The 21,176-nt window shown below is 34.8% G+C and overlaps 1 long non-coding RNA gene across 1 annotated transcript in view; it reads right to left on the bottom strand.

Moving 5' to 3' along the window:
• Nucleotides 1-14,449, bottom strand: part of LOC108522137 (uncharacterized) — a 33,944-nt gene extending 19,495 nt beyond the window's left edge. The window contains exons 1-2 of the long non-coding RNA XR_001883380.1: nt 14,250-14,449; nt 3,475-3,578 (exon numbers count right to left, since the gene is read on the bottom strand). This is a non-coding gene — a long non-coding RNA (uncharacterized LOC108522137). The remainder of the gene's footprint in view (nt 1-3,474; nt 3,579-14,249) is intronic.
• Nucleotides 14,450-21,176: the final 6,727 nt, after the last annotated feature.

Raw genomic sequence — 21,176 nt, 5'->3', positions numbered from 1 at the left:
TGGAATAAACTCAGAGCTTCTCTTTTCCTTAATAAAGCCTGCACTCAAGGGAAAGGATTTTACTAAACACAAATTGAGTGGGGTTTTCCCAAGCCTAAGCGACTTGGGGAAAGGAAAATACTCAACCCCAGTCCATCCTAGGCATCCATGTGAAGGAAGATACCCATCTTCATCCATCTCTAGTCTTCCTATCCCACCTATGGAGAAAACAAAACAAAATACAACCAAATAGCTGGGCACTCGTGAATACACAGTCTTACTGAAAGACTGAGATCTCATCACAGAACTGTAGTATACTTCCCCTCACCCCACACCTTACAACCATATCAATAGGCTTCTATATAATAATAGAAGATTACAAATAAAAAAATTGGAAGTCTCAAGTTACTTAAGAAATTTCTTTGGAAACTCAAAGAAAAAAAAGGGAAACAAAAACAAGGATATCAGAGGAAATTTTAGCCTCTGATACCTGTAGCTATGGCAAATGGCAAACAGACTAACTCCTAGCCAGCAAAACATAAAACCTCACACTAATGGCCTTTATACCTCAGTTCCTTTTACCTAGTACATCATATCCTACTTTCAATAAAACAACAACAACAAAATCAAAAGCATACTAAAATGCAAAACCACAGTTTTAAGAGAAAGGACAAATGTCAGAGTCAGATTCAAAAACGGCAGAGATTTTAGAGTAGTCAGCATATCTATTTAAAACAATTATGATTAATATCCTAAGGGCTCTAATGAAAAAAAAAATGAACCACATGCCAGAACAGATGGGTAATGTAAGCAAAGAGATGGAAACCCTAAGAGACAAAAGGAAATGCTCAAAATAAAGAATACTGTAGGAGAAATTAACAATGCATTTAATTAGCTCATCTGTAAATTGGACATGGCCAAGGACATATCAATTAGCTTGAAGATATGTCAACAGATACTTTCTTTTTTTTTTTTTGAGACGGAGTTTCGTTCTGTCGCCCAGGCTGGAGTGCAGTGGCCAGATCTCAGCTCACTGCAAGCTCCGCCTCCCGGGTTTACGCCATTCTCCTGCCTCAGCCTCCCGAGTAGCTGGGACTACAGGCGCCCACCACCTCACCCGGCTAATTTTCTGTATTTTTTTAGTAGAGACGGGGTTTCACCGTGTTAGCCAGGAGGGTCTCGATCTCCTGACCTTGTGATCCGCCCGTCTCGGCCTCCCAAAGTGCTGGGATTACAGGCTTGAGCCACCGCGCCCGGCCGCAACAGATACTTTCAAAACTGAAATTCAAACAGAAAACATTTAGAAAGATGAAACAAAATATTCAAGGACTGTGGGAACAATTACAAAAAGTGTAACATATGCACGTAGGAATATTAGGAAAAGAGAGACAAAATGAATATTTGAAGTAATAATGGCCTAGAATTTTTATTAAAATTAATGACATCAAACCAGAGATCCAGGGGGTCCAGAGAACATGAAACAGGACAAATATCAAAATATCCGTAATGTAGAAAATGAAAGACAAAGAGAAAGTCTTGAAGGAAATCAGAGATAAAAACACTTTATCTATACAGGATGAAAAAAATACTTTATCTATATAGGATGAAGTGTAAGAATTACAGTGAATTCCTCATTAGAATCCAAAACAAAAAGAGAGTGTACCGTATCGATGTCTCAATTTTCACTTCATGTATCCCCCCCTTTTTTTTTTCTGAGACGGACTCTCATTCTGTCACTCAGGCTGGAGTGCTGTGGTGCAATCTTGGCTCAATGCAACCTCTGCCTCCCAGAGTAGCAGTTATTACAAGCATGTGCCACCACGCCTGGCTAATTTTTGTATTCTTAGTAGAGACAGGATTTCATCATTTTGGCCAGGCTGGTCTCGAACTCCTAGCCTCAAGCAATCCACCCACCTAGGCTTCTCAAAGTGCTGAGATTACAGGTGTCACTCACTGCGCCTGGCCCATTTATCTCATTTTTAAATCGCTGTTTAAAGATTTCTGCCTAGGATGAGTTACTTGACTCTTCCTTAAGTTTTTGCTTTGTGTGTTTCTCTTGTGAATCATCTTAATTTTCTTAGCTATTACTGCTTTAAGGCCCTTTCAGCTGAAAGAGTAAGAAAAAAAACATATATATACACACACACACACACACACACACACACACACACATGCACACTCACAGAACTACATATACATACATATATATATACATATATATATATACGTGAAACTTGGTCCCACTATCCACCATCCATTTACTTAATTTTTCTTAACTAGTATACCCATATAGAAGTATGAGAATTATTATCATGGTCCCCTAAGGGTAACAATTTCTTAAGTACAATTTATTTTATCTTTATTTTTATAGAGTCTATTTATTTCCAAAGTTATATAGGTAAGCACCATTTTCCCAACCCTCTTCAGTAAGGTAATTTTATGCATTTATTGTATATTTATATTTTGTCAAATTTTCCATTCCAATCTGGGATTCTCCAACTTACTAAGTGATTAAATTTTCCTGATTTGGGTACATTAAGATTAACTCTATATACTATATAGTTCTATGGGTTTTGGCAATAGGAATAGTGTCATTTACTCCCTAATACAGTGTCACACAGGATAATTTTACCACCTTGAAATACCCCTGCTTCATCTACTTAATAGTCTTTCTCTCCCTCGATTCCTTGGCAACTAGTGATCATTTAACTGTCTTCTTAGTTTTCATTTTTCAGAATATCATGTAATTGGTATGATACAGAATGTAGCCTTTTAAATGACTCTTTCACTATGTAATATGCCTTTAAGATTCTTTCATGTCTTTTTATGGCTTGCTAGCTCATTTTCTTCAAAATTGTTGAATAATATTCTGCTATATGAATATATCACAGTTTGTTTATTCATTTACCCATTGAAAGGCATCTTGGTTGTTTCTAGTTTTAAGTGACTATATGTAAAACCGCTACAAACATCTGTTTGCTGGTTTTTGTATTAGTCATATAAATCCTGTTGCCACCAAACAGAATATTGACAATTTATTTGTATTCCTAATTATTAAAAGTATTTTAGTTAGGGTATGTAAAATCAGTATCTGAATATTATATAATTGTACTAAATCCTTCAAGATGATTATTTTATAGAAAGCAACATAAAGTTAATTGATGAAAAACAATTACTACTTTGGAAACCTTTGAATATAAATTTTACAAACTATGTTTGCTTCGGAATTTTTTACATGCCACCTTAACAATACTTGTTCTTCAAAACATCCTTCCTGAAAGCCAGATTTATATATGATTGAATTTATCATGGTGGATGCAAGGAAAATGATTGGGTCAGGCTTGTCTTAGGGCTGCCAGCATCAAACATACGAAGTTATTATAACCAAGGTCTACAAAAAGTCATAAAGAAGCAGACTTGAGAAAAATGAAGGGAGCCTGTGAAAGTTACTGTACTATTTGTTCACTACGAAGAGGTTGGGGAATGATCACTGACCTCTAAGTAACAGAGAATGGAACTCATCTTTCACTTCTGAATGAGCTCCTGGCTGTAATTGATGGCATCTCCTGAAATGGCTGCGATCATTAGGGCTCCAGTGACTGAATTAAAAGAAAATGAAGGATGCAGATGGCTGTAATAAAGCAGGAAAATGCATTTCTTCCTGATGACAGATACAACTGATCATTTTACAAGGAAGTGCTTTACTAAAAGTGTTTCAGCTATGTAGTTCTCAGGGAAAATGAAGAGTAATGTAAAAATTGGACAAGATGAAACTGGCTGTTTCATTCCAGATATTGACTGCACAAGTCACTTTCAATAAATCAGCTGCTTATTGTACCTAAGACAGCAGTTTGTTAATATTATGAGGCGCTACAAAATGTTCTCTTTGGTTAGGCAATCTTTGAGCATCACATGATAAACTTAAAAGTTTTATTTATTTTTTTATTTACTATATGTTTTTCAAATTATCAACACTTGAACTGCTAGACATATTTATTTGGAAACAGCTTTGATTATCTAAAATATTCAAGGGTCAGCAATCTTTTCCTGTAAATGTCCAGATAATACATATTTTAGACTTTTGCGGGCAATGTAGTCTCTGAAACAACTGCTTAACTCTGTAGTTGTAGGGGGAAAGCATATGAAGGCAATGGTAAAAGAATGGGCACGACTGTGTTTCAATAAAACTTTACAAAAACAATGTACAACTGGATTTGGCCTTCATACTGTAATTTGTGAATCTGCAATCTAAATAATCTATTCAGCATACCAAATGATGTTGTGAATAACAACAATTACAAATCTTAAAAACTTTCTACAATGAAATAAATAAAATGCTAAAGCTAAATATTTTAGTCTTCTACTAGAAATGAGGATATGAGCCTTTATATCATTTAAATAAATATGGAACACTGTTTTAAAAGAACCACAGGTTAATGACAACTTGCATTTTTCAACCATGAAAAGAAAACACAACACTTTTATAATAGTTTAAATAAATATAGTTTTGTTTGTTTTTTAGCTTGAAGAGATTCTGTGTGTCGTACTCTGAAACGATTACTCTGAGAGTCAGAATTGTTCATTCTATTATTTCCTAGACATTGACTTACCACCTTCACACTTCCCCTTTCAATACTGAAATTAAGAGAAATGCTCCTCTCTGTTGTCAAGTTCAAAGACGTTTGTGAACTGTCTCATTTTTTGGGATTCAGTTTCTTAGAAGTCCTTTAGTTCTTCCCCAAGGCTGAGCAGATAACAGCTGTCTTTTTCTTTGATTATATAGTTCCTTATCTGTCAGGAATCTCTTTAGTTTAATTTTAAAAAAACTGAGTTCTCCCCTGGTAGCCACCTTGCCTATCACTACCCCAACAGTAAGTGAGAAAAGATGGTGAGGTGTTTTCAGTCTAGAAACCTTTGCTGGGTCAAAAGTTTAAAACATTTTCTCAAGAAGCTTGCTGGAAACCTATAAAACGCTATTTTGAAGTATTTATGAAATACTAGTTTGTCAAAAAAGCAATCATAAATACTGCTTTGGAAAAAGTATAGAATAAAAGCCTGTTTTTCATCTGGTTTTAATGTTAGAAGGTTCCATCAAACATTGATCTTTACTTTCCAAGAAAGGTATTTAACAACCCACATGGGTTCCAGGTATGCAGACCATAATTTAATCTTTTAAAACATTATTGAAAATGAACTTAAAAGTACCCTTTCAGTACAATAGCCATCAATTTTTGAATAAATCATTTTGTAAAAAATTTTTAGAGCAAAAAAATGATTTTAGATTATGGGCTACCTAGACTATCAAGGACTTTTAGCACATATTCTCTCTAATAGTCCAAAATTCACAATGTGTAAATTCCAGTCACCTAACTTCTGGCTTTGCAGAACACAGAATACTACTGTTAAAATTCCAAGAACTGGATTTCAAACATTACATCAACAAAATACCATTTTTCTCTTTATAAATCTTTATGTGTTAGTTACGGAAAACATACAAATTAAGAACATCATAAATTTTAGAGACTATTATTACTGATACACAGTATAATACATTTAATTGTAAGAGATGATAGAACCAAGTCCCTTTGGAACAACAACAACAAAAAAATCATTGGGGATGTATTCTATCTACATTATAATGGTTTCTTTTGTCTAAATCTAGTTACATGAAATTAAATGAGGTAATGACTGTGGAAATAAGTGGGAGAATTTATAAGTTCAAATAGTAGTTAATAGAAACAAGAAAAATCTGACTATAATTGGGTATATATATATGTATGTATATTTGTATGTGTACACACATATATATGTATATACAGAGAAAGAGAGAGTCCTTAAAAGAGTGAGAAAAAAAAATAAGGATTTCGCTATTAATGGGGCCAAAAGTGTATAAATGATGAATTGATGGGTGCTGACGAGTTGATGGGTGCAGCACACCAACATGGCACAAATATACATATGTAACAAATCTGCACGTTATGCACATGTACCCTAGAACTTAAAGTATAATAAAAAAAATAAAAAAAAAAAAAAGAACTCTAGAGCAGCATTCAGTAAAACTACAGAGATAAGGAATATATATAGGCCCACAAACTAAGTTTGGGCTACTGTCTGTTTTTATATAACTAATGTACTACAATTTTTTTACCTCTTTAAATTGTTTTAAAAGAGACAAAAAAAATTTGTGGCACATGAAGACTTATGTAAAATTTAAATTTTAGTGTTCTGAAATTTTCCTGAATTTCATCAATTTAAAAAATTTATTGTGGAACTTTTGTCATTTAAGCTTTACTTATACCCTTGATTTTACCCCTCCTTGGCCTTTTCAAGCCTGAAATATTTACTACCTGACCCTGTATGAAAAAAAAAAAGTTCGTGATTCCTTACAAAACCAATCTTCTAAGATCAAGGGTTTTCCACACTCCAATTGTCTTACCCGTAAGTTTGGTGTCCAGTTTCAGTCGCTTGCTTCTTACAAAATTGAGGATATTTATTCTTTCATATCTATCTTTTCTAGGGAAACTTAAAATTATGTTAAAAGTCACAGACAAACTTGTTTTTCAAAATTCTGTGCTTGGAAAACCATAATACATATTGAAGATTTTTCTTTAAAATACATTTCAAGTTTGAGTTATATATTAATATAATAAGAAACAGAAGCCAAAATATTTCAACCATTATGGAAAGATTGTATTAGAAAAATTGAATAAATTACTTATACATAATAGAGGTCTCAATCCCTGGGTAGTCCCAAGTGTTGCAATTTCCGGGGAGTCATCCAGACATGTAAAACTAAAGTAAAAAATGGATTGAACACCTGTGGTAAGAAAATTTGAAGATGTACTAAAAATGTCCCACCCCTGGTGTTCATGCCCTGTATGATTCCTTTTCTTTTAAACTGGACAAGACCAGTGAATATAATGAGATTTCACTTTGATGATTAGATTATGTTATATGGCACAGTCGGTTTCAAGAAAAGAAGATTATCTAGGTGAGCTGACTTAATCACATGAGGCTTTTAAATCTGAGTCTAGAAGTCAGAGAGAAAATCAGTGATTCAAAGCGACAAGAGCCAGGCTTTAGGAGTTGAGAATGGCCTAGAGTCAATAGCCATACAAGAAAATACTGACATTAGTCCTATAACCTCAAGGAACTGAATTCTGCCATGACCTGAATGAGCTTTAAAGATAATGAAGTCTCAGATGAGATAGCAGCCTGGCTGGCACTTTGATTTCAAACTTGTGAAACCATAATCAGAGCAACCATGCTATGCCAGATTACTGACACAGAAATCATGAAATATTAATACATCTGTGTTGTTTTAAGCTTCTAAATTTGTAGTGAGTTGCAACACAGCAATGGACAAGTGACACACACCCAATTTGTCGTCAAAGGTAAACTGAAACCTTCTTCCTCTTTCTAGAGAAGCTTGGGGAACTTCTGCTTAATCATTGCTGGTTCAGTTGTCACTTTTTAACCGAATGTCAGTTTCCCTGTATGTTTATTGCCTCCTACCTTTGGACTGCCTTTCTTACTCTTAGCTACTACATTTATGACACTTCTGTTTTTTGGAATTATTTGAATTAATTGGGGTAGTGCAAAAAAGCAGGCAACATGAAAAGAGGAGTAGATATCTCTCTAAAAAGCATCTTTTGACCCTGTGATCCTGAGGGAATTTGGTCTGTTTTTTATTTGGATTCCTGTTCTCCCATGTTTCTAGACTCCCTCCTTTGTCAGTTTGCCCCTTATTTTCAAATTCCTGATGAAGAATAGTTCATCCAGTCTCAGTTCTTTCAAGTTTTCTCCCAGAGGCCTCCTTTTCATAATCAAATATGCATATATCTCTTAATCTCCAAAGAAGGATGCTCTTCCTTGAAAGAAGCCATTTTATTGACTCAGATTTACCATTTTGGGGGATGAAGGTAGAGGCAATATATTGTAAGATTGCAATGTGTAAATGTCATCTTTAATATAAGGTAGTTAAATGCATAACACGTTTGTGATGACAATAGAATAAATTAAAAATGACATGACCTCTGCTGAGAAGCTTTAAAATTGCTACACTCTCTCTAGTGATTGTTTTATTGCTTGGAAGAGAAAAATATTCAAAACCTAAACATATTAAAACTTAAAGTTGGCTTGCTTTTCTACTACTTTGGTGTGAATATCAAGTGGCTAGATATATTTTCTGAGATGTTAGTTGTAGTGAATCATGTTCCAAATGTTAGGCTACAACATTTTGGGAGATAACTTCACAGAAGCTTGTGATGTTTTAATTTCATCTCAATTAGAGCTTTTATTTCTATGTTTTTCCCCTCTAATTACTCTTATTTTCATCTTTTTATACTTTGTATTCTAAAATTCAGCAACAATAATCACATTTGCTTCATCCATTTTCTGGGTGTTCCATCCAAATCAACCAATTTAGAATTTTTTTCTGTAATAAATATGGCTCTCCATTGCTCTTTTCAAGGCTAAACAATGTGCTCCTTTTTCTAATTTTCCTCAAAATTTCTCACAAAATTACACCAAAAGGTGATTTTCTTAACCAAACATCTCTAGCATGGGCCATTCTGTCTGTTTCTAAATATGTTGATTGTAGATCAAAAGATTTAGAGCAAAAGAAAATCCAAAGATGATATGACTCAAGGTATTTATTTATAGGTATAGATACAGCAGGTCTTCGAATAACTTTGTTTCATTGTCTTTAGGTTATACATTGATGAGAAAAGTCAATTACTGGCTGAGACTACTGTCTGTATGGAGTTTGCATGTTTTCCTCATGTCTGCATGAGTTTACTCTGGGTACCCTGGTTTCCTCAAACATCCCAAGACCGTGTCCATTAGATTGTGTATAAGCCATACACATGTCTAACAGGTCCCAGTTAAAACAAGTGTGAAGTTTCTCATTGATTCCCAAAATATTGGGTAAATAATTATCTTACTTGTTTTTATTAATCTTTCTTAAACATATGTATAGTTCACATTTACTTCAGTGTTTTACATTAAAATGTTTTGAGTCTTTATTTAGAATATTGGTGATGTTTCTGTGACCAGAATTGTGCTGTAGAAACTTAACTCTTGTTTATATCACTTAGACTGTGGTGAAACTGGTTTCCCTGTACTTTATTTTGCTTAAAGTTGCTGTTTCTAAGAACCTATCAATGATTTTTAGTGAGGACTTACAACAGTAAGGTTTTAGCTAAGTTTAACTCACTTGCCATATAATAATGTATTCTACATTGTTATTCTGCTATATGATTATAGCAGAAGCAGTATGAGGCTTCAGTTTTAGTTATTTTTTATATACTACTATTAATACATTTTTAAAACTTTTTCTGGTTCTCTCTTCCTATGCTTGTTAATCACTACTAGATTGCTTTATAATGTTATTTTGTGCACTTTTCTGACTGACAAGTATATATTTGCATAATAACTGCTAAGTTTAGTGTTTGACCAGTTGACGGACTTAATGATAGTCTATGTATACTCTCTTAGAAATAATGTAGTATGGTAGATATCACTAACATCTGAAGTTTTATTTTTTCTCATTCCTCTCAGACTCATTTAATTACTCTCCCTTTTATACTACTGAAGTATCTTACCTAATTTATATTTATCTTGAATTTAAAAGTTTTACTTACTAAAATAAAGTAAAATATAATGTTTAACCAACTCCATTGCCTAATACTGTCACAATGTAAGTGCTTAATTCCAGATAAGCTTTTCTTGTGAGTGGACAAATGAGGCATCTTCCTGAAAGACTGTGTACTTTTGATTGAGCTCCTATATTCTAGTTATGTATACACTTAGGGTTCATGCCCTCACTTTCACATCACATGGAAAACATGCCCATAAATTCCACAGGATTGGAAACCAGTCATTTTTATGGCTACCATTAGTGCCATATTTTTTCTCTTAGTTCTCTATTATAGTCATTTGATCAAATTAATGTTGAGTAGATGATGTGCAACTTATGAGTTTATACACTTTCCTACATGAAGGTTTCACCAGAGTGGGCAAGCTAACATTCATGAAATCATGACGCACATAGAATATGATCTTTCTAAAAATTTTCTATGTTTTTTACACAATGATTTATTTGCATAGCAAATTATATTCATATAATTTTCTATGTATTTACTAAAACACATTTTAGGAGCATTTTTTATTTGCTGAATATATTTTCATAATAATTTCAAATAACCTTTTTAAAATGCAGTATAACACAAAGGACTGAATTATAGACAGTCTTGTTTTAATTACATAGACATGAAGGTTTGACTCTTCACAAAATTGTAGTGTAAACTTTTAGAGGCTACTTCAGGCTGTGGTTGAGCTATCTTTTCTGGCTATTAAATTAGACATTTTGTTTTCTGTTGCCATGTTGATTTATCATCTGTATTTAAAAAGCAAAATAACTGAGTGCAGAATAATGGAATTGTGTCCTCTGTGCTATTTAAAAGAAATCATCCAGATTTTTAACTTGTATCTTTTGGTACACACAGTGCTATTTTTTCATTACTTCAGCATGAGGTTTTTTTAAAGTCCATTAAACTTTCATATGGACAATGCCATGTCTACTTTTCTAAGAATAATGGCTTAGTCAAATATTCTTGTTAAATGTTTTGTCAGTCCCTCAATATATCTAAAGTGTCTATCATATGCCATTTAGAAAGATGCACTATTAGTAGTCAGCACTGACAGATAGGATAAATGGTAGGAATAGAGTGATGGAGATATTATTCTGAAATTTTCTATTCTTTATTGTTTGCATTTTAACATATAGTAGATGTATTAGTATCTTAACAGTTTCCACTCCAGTGGAATATTTCAAGACAGTATTTCTTTTGCAATACAAAATTTCCTCATTTTCCTAAGCACCATAAATAAAGAGTGTGAACAGATCTCTGAAGAGAGGAGAAAATGAAAATCATTTGTCAAAATAGCAACTTAAAGGAGGTAGGAGAAACAGATTTTCAGAGAATTAATAAATATCAACGGAATAAAAATGGTCTTTGGAGTTCCTCAATACTTCGTTAAAAATAGAGAGATGAATGAAATCATACTGACTGTTTTCTCATGCTCACAGTTGTCGGCCTAAATTCATTTTAAATGGTGGTGGAGGCAGCATTGTTGGTACATAAGCTATTGATAAGAAATCAGAAATTTTAGCCTTTAAATTTACTGATGCTGAGAGAGCTTGTGTTTTTTATTGGAACACCCCTGCAAATTACATTGAAAGATGTTATTTTCCTTATGACCTCAATTAAACAATTAAAATGAGGAGTGCCTCCCGGGACATTGAAAAAGAAATATGAAACTTTGCATTTTGGCAAGATGATTACTTATCTGTACTCAATAAAAACATTTCTTGTATATTTGTTTGAGTTCTTTGTAGATTCTGGATATTAGCCCTTTGTCAGATGAGTAGATTGCAAAATTTTCTCCCATTCTGTAGGTTGTCTGTTCACTCTGATGGTAGTTTCTTTTGCTGTGCAGAAGCTCTTTAGTTTAATTAGATCCCATTTGTCAATTTTGGCTTTTGCTGACGGGGGCCTATCATGGGGAGGGGAGGGGAAGGGATTGCATTGGGAGTTATACATGATGTAAATGATGAATTGATGGATGCTGATGAGTTGATGGGTGCAGCACACCAACATGGCACAAGTATACATATGTAACAAACCTGCACGTTATGCACAGGTACCCTAGAACTTAAAGTATAATAATAAAAAAAAAAAACATTTCAATCTTGTTAAAGCGAATTGTTGCTTCCACGTTTATTTGTGAAATAATTATTATTCTTTTAAGAGTTTACTTTTAAAAAGTCAATATTCTAATATGCTTTGTGGAGGAGGATGAATCTATTAAACAATTTCTATCTCTCTTTTCAGAAATTTATAGTTTTACTGTACTTAACATAGTCTAGCAAATAATACTCAGTGACAACATTTTTTAATAAAATATGTGTAATTTACCTAAAGCGAAAGGTACATATGTTAAGAGTAAAGTTCCATGAGTATTCACAATTGCATACACTAATATAATCCAAACATCTGTCTAAGTATAGAACATTTTCATCAGCAAGATCCCTTAGGTCACTTCCCAGTCAATTCATGCTCATCTCCAGGTAACCACCGTTCTGGTTTGATTTACCATCCATAGTCTTGCTTGTTTTAGAACATCATCCTAACTGAAAAATATAATACATCCTCTTTTCTGTCTGGTTTCTTCCAATCAGCATTATGTTTTTGAGATTCATTCATTTTGCATGTATTGGTAGTTTATTCCTTTATATTGCTGAGAATTATTTCTTTGAATTTTTTGGTCATTTGGTGTAGATGAACATTTTGATTGTTCTTAGTTTCTAACTATTATGAGTAAAGCTGTTACAAATATTATTGTTCAAGTTTTATATATGTACATTTTTTTTCCTCTTGGATTAATTCCTAGAATTGGAGTTGTGGATTCTAGGTTAGGTATATGTTTAACTTGTCAGAAAAATTAAAACTTACTTCCAAAGTAATTGTACCTTTTTACAACCACACCAGCAATGTATGAAAGTTCAAGCTTTTTCTTATTCAATCCAGCAGTTTGTATCCTCAGTTTTTAAAATTGTATCTATTTCAGTAAGAATGCAGTTTTACTTAATCTACATTAGTTTGTGATTGAATAATACTGACTAGTTTTTTGGGTTTATTCGCCATTTCCAAATCTTCATTTGTAAAGTATCTATTCAAGTTTGTTTTTTAATTGGGTTGTTCAGGTTTTTGCTTGTATTTTTAAATTGGGTTGTTTGCAATTTTATTATTGACACATAAGGAAACACACACACACACACATACACACACACAAACTTCTGTTCATCTAAAGACACAATGAAAATAGATGCTATATGTGCTATATGTATCAGAGGATATAACTCTGCCATGATGTTGACTGTGGTTCTTGCCTATTGGTTTGTGGACATAGAAGTGCCAAATGTCTAGTTGCTAATTGCCCCATAGGATTCAATATGACCCTTCCTGTATTACCAAGAGACAGTATGCCCCCTTTAAAAAACAGAACTTTTATCCCTGCTGATTACAGAAATGTGGAAAGAGGACGTACAAATTCTCAAAATGGACCACTGGAAGTGATGGTAAGCAGCAATATTCGTATTTCCACTCTTTGGTTCTTGAACCTATGTAATCTTCTGATAGAGGGCACCATTTTGTATAAAAAATGTTAATTCAATGTTTACACTATGTCTTGATGATGCCCAATCCTGGCAAGATAATGCCACTGAGCTGCTGTTTCAGTTCTGCGTTTAACTGGCTGTTCCAATGCTCTAATAGAGCCCTATTTACCCAACAAATGGACTCTTTGGTTTTTGTTGAATAAATAAGGACTCTATTAGAACACTGGTTTTTCCCAACACCCACTCTCAAACATCCTTTACTGTAAAATGTGTCCTCTGGTCTGTTATAAGGTCATAAAGTATCCCTTTTGGCAGACGTAATACTTTGTGAGCCCTCAGACACTAGTGCTGATTGAGATCTTACAGGCATAAAATACAAACATACCCCTTAACTATATATCTATTCCTGTGGAAACAAACCATTAGACCCTCCCAGCTGAAAGGAATCCAATGTAGTCAACTTGAGAAGTATTCAGTTGGTCTGCTTGAGGAGCAGAACAAATTAATGTCATTTGTTTTTTGTTGCTGCTAGGTTTATTACGTAGAAGTGGAATCAACTGGGTCAGGATTGCTAAAAGGGAGTCCTTGCTATCACGCCCATGCATAGCCTCCATCTCTGCTACTGTAGCCTCTTCATTTATGTGACTATCGTTCCACACTGGGGTTGCCAATGACAAAGTCTGGCTAACATCAACTAAGCACACTTATTTGTGTGTGTGTGTGTGTGTGTGTGTGTGTGTGTGTGTGTGTGAGATGTGTGGGACTCTACCATAGTGGACATGTTTTGGTAGAAATTTACCTGTAATACAAAAATCTTCACGTTTCATACCAACTCAAGTATGACCATGCACATCCTCCTACTGTAACCCTCCTTGTCCCAGATTTTCCGAATGCTTCTTTTCCAGTCCTCTCAACAACTGGCCAGGCCATTTACTTCTGTCAATTGGTCCGTATATATTCTAATTTGAGGCTATATTTCTTTTCACACAAAGTGAACAACCAAATACCCTGCCAGAAGCTCTGCCCTCTGGGACAATGTTCCCTCTCTACTGTTTTTCTAAGTTGCTTCTGCTCTACAACCACATACCATAAAATAGGCTGTTTCTCTTCCTTCAGCTAGTTGTACAAAGTTTCCAATGGATGGATGTGTCACAGAGAAAGGGCCACTGGTACAACTTTGGTGGATGACATGAATATCTGCAATACCTGCTCAGCTAACTTCCTTTGGTCTTCTTGTTTTGCTTGTACTCAGTCCCAGATTTATCCCTTCCAGCATACAAAGCATTATTTTTTAATCCCCTAGCACTAAGTCTTTGAGGTTCTAAAAGTGCTGAGGTCATAATGAGCAGTTCTGGATACATGGGCAACTAGTATCTAATGCTTATGAATTCCATCTTTATCAGAGCCTAATAGAAATTCAGGAATTGGTTTTCAAATGGCATATAATTCTTCCCTGTAGATGTCATGGACTTTCTTTGTAAACCTAAAGAAGTGTGTTGAGATTTTTCCAGTGGAGCTTTCCCCAAACGCTACACAAGATTATTGTTCACAACTGATAGTTCACAACTGATGTTCCAACACCAACTACGTGAGTATCAGCTCATGTAGTTCAATTTCTTTTCTTTTCTTTTTTTTTATTTCACATGTTTTAAGAATAAAGTCTTCATAATCTTTGCATTTTCAGCTGTTTTCTCATAGTTTATGTTACCACACATAGGTGAATTGTGTCACGTGTTTTAAAAATATTTGCCTATGGATATCAAATCAGTGGGAGTTTTCATCCATGAAAATCTCAGATATACCTTTGATCTAGATTAAGCAATTATCTTTAAATAATAGTTTTTTTGTTTTTGTGTTTGTTTTTTTAGCCAGTCACATCGAGTTCTCTCAGCCTGGGTTTAATATCTGTATGTTTAGTTTTGAAACAGGACAATTTTCCTGCCTGCTTTGCAGGCGGAAACTGAAATGCAGGAACTGGAGTTAGCCGGTTGCTTCAGCTGGCTTCACTAGCTCGGACCCACTGCACTCTACTCCTCTCAGGAGGGCGAACGCGGCTGAGTGGGTGCAGGAGCCGGGGCAAGTGATTCTGGGTGGCAGCAGGAGCAAAACTTCATGCAGGCCCCGTGGCAGCATCTATGGGAGTACATATGATTCCCCAAAACACCAAAAGGAGTATTACAGACAGTGTTGTTCTAGCTTTGCTGTCCGCAGACAGCTTAAGTGTTTAACAGTTCAGTGGACCCCTGCCTTTTAGTGAGGGCAGAGGGTCAGTGTGACAGCCTTCTGTATCTCGAGCTCTTGTCCAGCATACAGGAAAAATCAAGTTGCACAAACGAAATGAAGGATAGTAAATGCAGGGGATTTTTTTGCAGATGGAAGTGGCGCTTGGTGGGAAGAGGAGCTGGAAAGAGGATGGAGCAGGAAGGTGTTCTTCCCCTGAAGTCCAGCCATCTCTGGCCAGGATCTTCTCCAAAGTCCCGCCATCAAGCTATCTCTCTGAAGTCAAGCTGCTTCTCTCCAATGTCCAGATGCTGCTTTTCTTCTCTTCTTCTCTGCTGTCTGCCAGTGGAGCCTGGGGTTTCTGTGGGTACGGGATAGGGGATGGAGTGGGTCGGGGTGATTTTGGAAAAGGCAACATTCGAGTGGGAAAACAGGGATGTAAAGTTTTTACTTTGGGCTACAGTTCCAGACTTGAGGATAGGGGCCCTCACCAGGGACCCTGCCCTTTTCTGCCTAGAACTTCTCTCCCTATTGTCCCTATCAGTTCATGTGGGTCCCAGTACATCTTCATGTATAATACTTGGTTTTCTCATTTTTGTTAAGTAACATTTTTTTGCCAGTCAGACTTGAGATTGTTAACTCATTTTGTTTGTCTCCTTTTCTAGATTATTTTGTCCATACTTTCTGATTTATGCAAAAAAGAAAAAAAGAAAGAAAATTAGAGTATTTCACTGAGGATAGCACTGACTACATCCAATTACTCCCAACATAGGTGCTTAAATCCTAAAATACTTTTGTTCAATATATTTAATACACCACTTCTGTGTGTGAGAATCAAGAATGATGTCTTATATGGGTTTTGTCTGACATCTTGAGCAGAAGTTATAATATAAATGTAATATATCTCTTCTTTGTCAAAGCAACTTGTCCAACTATAATGTTTTGATTATGTACATAATATAATTCTATATTATTAACATATTAAAGATACTCATTGATAACATTACTCAATTTAAAAATATTTTAATCTTTTACTATATACCAGAAATTATCCCAGATATTTATATTCATTAAATAGTTAGCCTGGAAAATTCTATGAATTCTGTTGGGATTCTCAAAGTCTATGAAAGAGATGACATTTAAAATTATTTTATGGATTATAATAATTATGAATGATATAATATGTATCAATTTTATTTCAAAATATTACAGAAGTAGAAGTTAGTAGAGTATAGATTTTAAACAATTCACCACAAGTTGGTTAATTTTGAGCTTGGGTGATGGCTTTATAAGGGTTAATTATACTACTCTCCACTTTTTAAAGGGTTAAATATTTTCACTACAAAAATGTTTGGAAAATAAATATTAGATCTTCAGATGTCCTTAAAAGTGTTATAAGCAATCATGTAATTATGATATCCCCATAATTCCTTCATGACAGTTAAAGATACGCATTGTTTCCAACATTTAAACTCACCATTTATTGCTAAAGTCTTATAGCACATTTGTGCTATTTGAAGCACAATATTTAAAAATTGTTTCTAAATACAAATGTATTGGAAAGCTAACAACCCTAAGCAGAAGGCTCATGACAGAACAGGGCATTTCTATCAATTTCATTTATTGTTAATAACATACTCACAAATGGAGCGATGGTTTTAACTGAAGCTTAATTTGAGGAAAACACAGCAAATTTTGAAAACTTTTTTTCTTTTTTAGTGAGTTTCTTAATATTAAATTTGAAAATACAAATGCACACATGATATTTTATTGTTGAAAATTAATATTTATCAGAAATATATTCCCCTCTAAAAAAAAAACCTGGAAAGATAATTAGAGAGAAAGAAAAAGGTATGTAAGGATACATGGGAACACTATCTCAAATGAATGTAGCTAGGACTAAATTCAGCTTACACTAATACTGAAAACATAATGTCATTTGATACTTTTGAATGCCTTTTGGCATGCAGTGCAAGGACCACAGCTGGGCTTTTAGCTTGTTGATTGATAAATTTAATGAAGCCATTCTCTTATATTGTTATTTGTCCTTTTAAAACAAAAGGAGTTTTCATGAATAGTTTGATTATCTTTTAAATGTTTTCCTCTTCTTCAAGCAATTATTTTCCAGGCAGTATCAATCAAGCAGAAAGAGAACATTTTAAAGCATAGCCACTATTTTCTAATAGCTTCACTTTGACCTGGAAAGAAAGCCTGGTATTTTATTCTCATTTTCTAGGATTCACTAACTTAATTTGAGGGAAAGCCAAACCACAATTAAAAAATTCCTGCCTTCTTTAAAACAGGCTGTTGCTTCCAGGGATGTTTAATGTGCCTGAAGTTGAATGCACTTTGAATCCATTGTGGAAACAGCTTGAGTTATTGAAGAAGGTTGTCTATCTTAGCTATTGTTCAGGTCTGTTCAGATCTGCTCCTCCAAACACTTAGTACACTCTGAAGGACAGAAAACCTAGCCTCTTTCCTTTGATAGAATGTATTTCTATCATATAATGTATGTCTATACGCTGGAAGAGAGCGTAACCCTTTATATGTCTAATTAATCTCTACACCTTCTCCACAAAATGTCCTCCTTCTATGTAGAAGAGGAGGATACAGTCAATTTTATTTTATTTAATAATAACCTTAATCTATTTGCATTTTAGAAAATAATAAACAACAATAAGGCTTTGGATATTAAAATATCTCTTATCTCCAACTAGAGATAACATACGGCGTACTACATTTCTGGAGTCTGAACCACTTAGCCTAAAGGCAGTATATCCCCCCCCCATTCCCCTTTTTTTTTTTTTTTTTTTTGATAAGGAGCAGTCTGCCCTCTTTGATTTATAGTTCTCATAAGGAAAGTAATATATTTCATGATTAGTTTTAGTCCCAAGTCATTTGCATATTGAATAAGAGATTCAGAAAAGACTAGGAGAAAATAACTACATACTTTTATTTACATTTAATAATCAATATGATTTATGCATTCAACACATCTCGTAGCTCTTATTTTAAATGAATCTCATGAAAATATATTGACAAGATAGCCATTATTTTAGATCACATTTTTATGTTCTAAATTTAAAGGCAATTTAGAACCTTGTTTCCGTCTATGCCTCATTTCAAGGCCCTGCTGTCTAGAAAAGCTAAGTAGATGAACATAGGTTTTAGTCTGACTTAAATGCAACCTCATCTTGTCTTGTTAGGGACCATTTCATGTACCTCTAATATTTGTGATGCCTAAATAAAACGACTGAGATACATTCGTGAGCCATCCAGAAGTGTAAGGGCTTTAACATCCTTCAGACTACCCTTGACTGATGAGAGCTGGGAGACAGGACAATGAATAAAATGCCTTTCCCTAAAGGAAGGAATACCTGATTTTTTTATCCTATCAAAGCCAGTGACCTACCAAAATACTGGTAGAATTCTAGCCTCAGTACCTTAGCACAATTTTGTTCCCTGGACAATATTCCCAAGTAAAGCTTCATCTCAGTCTCTGCCAAAACAGGCTTTTACTCTGGAGCTAGATTGCTTGAGTTCAAATCCTGGCTCTATCTCATAATATAAGTTACCTTGAAGAGATATTAACATCTCTGTGCCACTATTTTCTTATATGTAAAATAGAGGTGTTAGACCTACCAATAACAGTGTTATAAGAATTAAAATATATAACATATGTAAATTACTTAGGATATTTTTTAGCCTACAGTGAGCACTATATAAGCATGTGATTTTATTTTACCTGTTACATGTTATCTAATCAAAAAATAACTTTATATTTTAGAAATATCTATGGTCACACAAATTGCTTATGGCAAAGGTGATTTTATGATTTTTTTCACTTAGTATAAATGCTACTCCATGTATTTTCAGGCTCACTAACTTTCATAAAACAACTTTTTCTTAAAATTTATTTTGATGCTGAAATAATTTACTCAGATCTAAAGCATTTTGTACAAAACACCTTTTTCTTTTTGCAATACCTCAGAAAATGTAAGTAAAAGCTCCTAATTTGGACTAATTACACAAGTTAGTTGTCAACACGGACTAAGTTTACTACATAACCCAAGTTTTAGAGTTTATTCTCTAGCCTTGGAATTATAACTTGTCAAGATTGATTGTGTGTATATACATATGTGTATGTTTTGTGTAAATATATATTATATATATGAAGAATATATACATATTATTATAGTGTATGAAGAAAATGGCAGGAAACATTAGAAGTTTAGGTGATAGGATACAGGGTGATGACATATTTATTCACTCATTATGTAGACTTCAAAATAATTTCATTTCCTACAACAAGACAGTATATCTCTTCCTGTTGAATTGGTGCTCATCCTTGTAATTTACTATGTCCTATAAAATCAAGCAGGATTGATGCTGTGTAAGATCAAAAGCTAGACCCAAGACTTTTCTACTCTCTCTGGAAACCCTGAGATTATCAAGTGAAACATATTGGTATGAATGAGAAAACATATGTAAAAGAGCCATCTCAGGCAAGGTCACATAGACCAGTTAGCTCTGCCTGCCCCCATATATATACACATGCTGACCTTGGACACATAAGGCTACCCAAGATTAACCTAGTGCAGCCAATCTCTAAAGAAAGTTCTAGATAATGATACAGACAGGAGGCTGGGAAATAGTAGGCAGAAAAGGGTAGGATTCTCTGGCGCAGCCCCACTCTTAAGCCTGGACCAGTGGCCCAAAGTGAGGACATGCGTTCCCGTTTTCCCGCTCCAATGTTGCTTTTTGTCTGCCCCACCTGCCTTCTGTTCGCATAAAAACCCCAGGCTCCATGGGCAGAGTGGCAGAGAAGGAGAGAAGAGAAGCAACTGAATGTCGGAGAGAAGCAACTTGATTTCAGAGGGACAGGTTGAAGGTGGAACTTCAGAGAAGAGGTCAGCTTGGGACAGTCAAACTCCAGGTGGAACACCACCTTCCCACTCCACCCCTTTCCAGCTCCCCTTCCCACTTGGAGTCACTTCCACCACTGAATAAAATCCTCCAGATTCACCACCCTTCAATTTGTTCATGCAACCTGGTTCTCCCTGGATGCCAGACAAGAACTCAGATATCAAGAGGGCAGGCGCAAAAGGCTGTCACCCTGACCCTCCACTGAGCTGTTAAACACTTAAGCTGTCTGTGAACAGCAAAGCTAAAAGAACACACTGTAGCACACACCTTCTGGGGCTCTGGGGGTCACGGGTACTCCCTAGACACTGCCACAGGCCTGCATAAAATGCTACTCCTGCTAGTGCCCAGAAGTACTCAACCCAGACCCTGTACCCACTCATCTACATGCCACCCGTCCCATGAGAGTTTGACTGCTGTGGGCTAAGTAAATGAGCCAACTCCTTCTCCAGTCCCACAAAGGGGTCAATGGAACTCCCATTTCAATAACATGTAGGAATATGACTAATAATTAATGACTATTTTCTTCAAGCAATTTGCTAAATTTTGTAATATTTCAAATTTATTGAAGTATCATGTATGAAGAATAAAACCTACCCATTTTGGGTGTGGAGGACCATGCACTTGACAAGTCTATATAATAACCTAACCACTACCACAACGATTGTATAGACTATTTCCATCATGCTGAAGGATTTCCTTGTGTTCATTTGTAATCAAATCCCCAAACATCATCACTGCTTTAGATTCTGGCAGCTATTGATTTGACTTATGTCTCTATAATTTAGCCTTTCCTAAAATGTTTCATAAATGGAATCATACAGAATGTAGTCTTTTGAGTCTAAGTTCTCTTAGGATATTGCTTTTGTGT

The sequence above is a fragment of the Rhinopithecus bieti genome, unplaced genomic scaffold (assembly GCF_001698545.2).
Source record: "Rhinopithecus bieti isolate Rb0 unplaced genomic scaffold, ASM169854v2 scaffold_57391, whole genome shotgun sequence".
Taxonomy (NCBI): Eukaryota; Metazoa; Chordata; class Mammalia; order Primates; family Cercopithecidae; genus Rhinopithecus; species Rhinopithecus bieti.
This window is presented reverse-complemented; position numbering and strand designations above follow the sequence as displayed.